Below are 5000 nucleotides of genomic sequence, written 5' to 3' on the forward strand. Positions count from 1 at the left end.
CCCGCTCAACCGTGTTTTTTGCCCCCGCTCAACCGTGCTTACTGCCCCCGCTCAACCGTGTTTTTTCGGTAACATAATCGTGTTTTCGGGTAACATAATCTTGTTTTTCGGGCCATTTTACACCGACGGAGGCACCCACAGGGGCCATGTACACCCCGCTTGGCATGTACATGAGGGGCTGCCTCTTCCAAAAATCCTTCCCCCCTATAGGGGAATATGCATTTTGGGTCTCCAGCCACGCCCAGGGTTACCACCCCCTGGAAATCCCCCAGGTTTACCCCCCATTTTATGTGGATGCATAGATTCAGACCGCCCTGCTCCATCGCTTTTGGCCATTTTTGCCCAACGTTAGCCGCTTCGGCTTGCCGCTGGACTGTTTTCGGGCCTTTTTCACCGACGCTTGGCCGTATCCGCTTAGTTTTCCCCAACGCTTGGCCGCATCCGCTTAGTTTTCCCCCGCTGGACTGTTTTCGGGTCACTTTTGCCCAACGTTAGCGGCTTCCGCTTGCCGCTGGACTGTTTTCGGGCCCTTTTTCACCGACCCTTGGCCGTATCCGCTTAGTTTTCCCCAACGCGTGGCCGCATCCGCTTAGTTTTCCCCCGCTGAACTGTTTTCGGGTCACTTTTGCCCAACGTTAGCCGCTTCCGCTTGCCGCTGGGCTGTTTTCGGGCCATTTTTCCCCGACTCTTAGCCGTATCCGCTTAGTTTTCCCCAACGCGTGGCCGCATCCGCTTAGTTTTCCCCCGCTGAACTGTTTTCGGGTCAGTTTTGCCCAACGTTAGCCGCTTCCGCTTGCCGCTGGGCTGTTTTCGGGCCAATTTCCACCGACTCTTGGCCGCATCCGCTTAGTTTTCCCCAACGCGTGGCCGCATCCGCTTAGTTTTCCCCCGCTGAACTGTTTTCGGGTCAGTTTTGCCCAACGTTAGCCGCTTCCGCTTGCCGCTGGGCTGTTTTCGGGCCAATTTCCACCGACTCTTGGCCGTATCCGCTTAGTTTTCCCCAACGCGTGGCCGCATCCGCTTAGTTTTCCCCCGCTGAACTGTTTTCGGGTCACTTTTGCCCAACGTTAGCCGCTTCCGCTTGCCGCTGGGCTGTTTTCGGGCCAATTTCCACCGACACTTGGCCGCATCCGCTTAGTTTTCCCCAACGCGTGGCCGCATCCGCTTAGTTTTCCCCCGCTTAACTGTTTTCGGGTCACTTTTCCCCAACGTTAGCCGCTTCCGCTTGCCGCTGGGCTGTTTTCGGGCCATTTTTCCCCAACACTTGGCCGTATCCGCTTAGTTTTCCCCAACGCGTGGCCGCATCCGCTTAGTTTTCCCCCGCTTAACTGTTTTCGGGTCACTTTTGCCCAACGTTAGCCGCTTCCGCTTGCCGCTGGGCTGTTTTCGGGCCAATTTCCACCGACACTTGGCCGTATCCGCTTAGTTTTCCCCAACGCGTGGCCGCATCCGCTTAGTTTTCCCCCGCTGAACTGTTTTCGGGTCACTTTTGCCCAACGTTAGCCGCTTCCGCTTGCCGCTGGACTGTTTTCGGGCCAATTTCCACCGACTCTGGGCCGGATCCGCTTAGTTTTCCCCAACGCTTGGCTGCATCCGCTTAATTTTCCCCAGCTGAACTGTTTTCGGGTCACTTTGTCCCAACGTTAGCCGTTTCCGGTTGCCGCTGGACTGTTTTCGGGCCATTTTCCACCGACTCTTGGCCGTATCCGCTTGGTTTTGCCCAACGCTTGGCTGCTTCCGCTTAATTTCCCCCAGCTGAACTGTTTTCGGGTCACTTTTGCCCAACGTTAGCCGCTTCCGCTTGCCGCTGGGCTGTTTTCGGGCCATTTTTCCCCGACTCTTAGCCGTATCCGCTTAGTTTTCCCCAACGCGTGGCCGCATCCGCTTAGTTTTCCCCCGCTGAACTGTTTTCGGGTCAGTTTTGCCCAACGTTAGCCGCTTCCGCTTGCCGCTGGGCTGTTTTCGGGCCAATTTCCACCGACTCTTGGCCGCATCCGCTTAGTTTTCCCCAACGCGTGGCCGCATCCGCTTAGTTTTCCCCCGCTGAACTGTTTTCGGGTCAGTTTTGCCCAACGTTAGCCGCTTCCGCTTGCCGCTGGGCTGTTTTCGGGCCAATTTCCACCGACTCTTGGCCGTATCCGCTTAGTTTTCCCCAACGCGTGGCCGCATCCGCTTAGTTTTCCCCCGCTGAACTGTTTTCGGGTCACTTTTGCCCAACGTTAGCCGCTTCCGCTTGCCGCTGGGCTGTTTTCGGGCCAATTTCCACCGACACTTGGCCGCATCCGCTTAGTTTTCCCCAACGCGTGGCCGCATCCGCTTAGTTTTCCCCCGCTTAACTGTTTTCGGGTCACTTTTCCCCAACGTTAGCCGCTTCCGCTTGCCGCTGGGCTGTTTTCGGGCCATTTTTCCCCAACACTTGGCCGTATCCGCTTAGTTTTCCCCAACGCGTGGCCGCATCCGCTTAGTTTTCCCCCGCTTAACTGTTTTCGGGTCACTTTTGCCCAACGTTAGCCGCTTCCGCTTGCCGCTGGGCTGTTTTCGGGCCAATTTCCACCGACACTTGGCCGTATCCGCTTAGTTTTCCCCAACGCGTGGCCGCATCCGCTTAGTTTTCCCCCGCTGAACTGTTTTCGGGTCACTTTTGCCCAACGTTAGCCGCTTCCGCTTGCCGCTGGACTGTTTTCGGGCCAATTTCCACCGACTCTGGGCCGGATCCGCTTAGTTTTCCCCAACGCTTGGCTGCATCCGCTTAATTTTCCCCAGCTGAACTGTTTTCGGGTCACTTTGTCCCAACGTTAGCCGTTTCCGGTTGCCGCTGGACTGTTTTCGGGCCATTTTCCACCGACTCTTGGCCGTATCCGCTTGGTTTTGCCCAACGCTTGGCTGCTTCCGCTTAATTTCCCCCAGCTGAACTGTTTTCGGGTCACTTTTGCCCTACGTTAGCCGTTTCCGCTTGCCGCTGGACTGTTTTCGGGCCATTTTTCACCGACACTTGGCCGTATCCGCTTAGTTTTCGCCAACAATTGGCTGCATCCGCTTAATTTTCCAAGCTATACTGCTTTCGGGTCAGTTTTGCCCAACGTTAGCCGCTTCCGCTTGCCGCTGGGCTGTTTTCGGGCCATTTTCCACCCACGCTGGCACCGACGGGGCCATGTACACCCACGCGCGTGTACATGAGGGGGCACCCATTTTTGAAAACCTTGCCCCCCTATAGGGGAATATGCATTTTGAGGCTCTAGCCACGCCCAGGGTTACCACCCCCTGAAAATCCCCCAAGTCAAAATCACCCATGTTAAATATTCAAAAAAATCTCAAAAAATCACAAAAAATTTATAAAATCAAATAAATTCAAAAAAAAAAAAAAAATTTCAAAAATTCAAAAAAAATTCAAAAAATTCAAAAAAATTCAAAAAAATTCAAAAAATTCAAAAATTCAAAAAAAGTCCAAAAACCCAAAAAAACTTCAAAAATTTCAAAAATTCAAAAAAATTTCAAAAAAATTTCAAAAATTTGCCCCGCTGAACTGTTTTCGGGTCAGTTTTGCCCAACGTTAGCCGCTTCCGCTTGCCGCTGGACTGTTTTCGGGCCAATTTCCACCGACTCTTGGCCGTATCCGCTTAGTTTTCCCCAACGCGTGGCCGCATCCGCTTAGTTTTCCCCCGCTGAACTGTTTTCGGGTCACTTTTGCCCAACGTTAGCCGCTTCCGCTTGCCGCTGGGCTGTTTTCGGGCCAATTTCCACCGACACTTGGCCGCATCCGCTTAGTTTTCCCCCGCTTAACTGTTTTCGGGTCACTTTTCCCCAACGTTAGCCGCTTCCGCTTGCCGCTGGGCTGTTTTCGGGCCATTTTTCCCCAACACTTGGCCGTATCCGCTTAGTTTTCCCCAACGCGTGGCCGCATCCGCTTAGTTTTCCCCCGCTGAACTGTTTTCGGGTCACTTTTGCCCAACGTTAGCCGCTTCCGCTTGCCGCTGGACTGTTTTCGGGCCAATTTCCACCGACTCTGGGCCGGATCCGCTTAGTTTTCCCCAACGCTTGGCTGCATCCGCTTAATTTTCCCCAGCTGAACTGTTTTCGGGTCACTTTGTCCCAACGTTAGCCGTTTCCGCTTGCCGCTGGACTGTTTTCGGGCCATTTTCCACCGACTCTTGGCCGTATCCGCTTGGTTTTGCCCAACGCTTGGCTGCTTCCGCTTAATTTCCCCCAGCTGAACTGTTTTCGGGTCACTTTTGCCCAACGTTAGCCGTTTCCGCTTGCCGCTGGACTGTTTTCGGGCCATTTTTCACCGTCACTTGGCCGTATCCGCTTAGTTTTCGCCAACAATTGGCTGCATCCGCTTAATTTTCCAAGCTATACTCTTTTCGGGTCAGTTTTGCCCAACGTTAGCCGCTTCCGCTTGCCGCTGGGCTGTTTTCGGGCCATTTTCCACCCACGCTGGCACCGACGGGGCCATGTACACCCACGCGCGTGTACATGAGGGGGCACCCATTTTTGAAAACCTTGCCCCCCTATAGGGGAATATGCATTTTGAGGCTCTAGCCACGCCCAGGGTTACCACCCCCTGAAAATCCCCCAAGTCAAAATCACCCATGTAAAATATTCAAAAAAATCTCAAAAAATCACAAAAAATTTATAAAATCAAATAAATTCAAAAAAAAAAAAAAAATTTCAAAAATTCAAAAAAAATTCAAAAAATTCAAAAAAATTCAAAAAAATTCAAAAAATTCAAAAATTCAAAAAAAGTCCAAAAACCCAAAAAAACTTCAAAAATTTCAAAAATTCAAAAAAATTTCAAAAAAAATTTCAAAAATTTGCCCCGCTGAACTGTTTTCGGGCCAGTTTTGCCCAACGTTAGCCGCTTCCGCTTGCCGCTGGACTGTTTTCGGGCCAATTTCCACCGACTCTTGGCCGTATCCGCTTAGTTTTCCCCAACGCGTGGCCGCATCCGCTTAGTTTTCCCCCGCTGAACTGTTTTCGGGTCACTTTTGCCCAACGTTAGC

This window comes from Carex rostrata, chromosome 10 (genome assembly GCF_964058835.1).
Source record: "Carex rostrata chromosome 10, lpCarRost1.2, whole genome shotgun sequence".
Classification (NCBI taxonomy): domain Eukaryota; kingdom Viridiplantae; phylum Streptophyta; class Magnoliopsida; order Poales; family Cyperaceae; genus Carex; species Carex rostrata.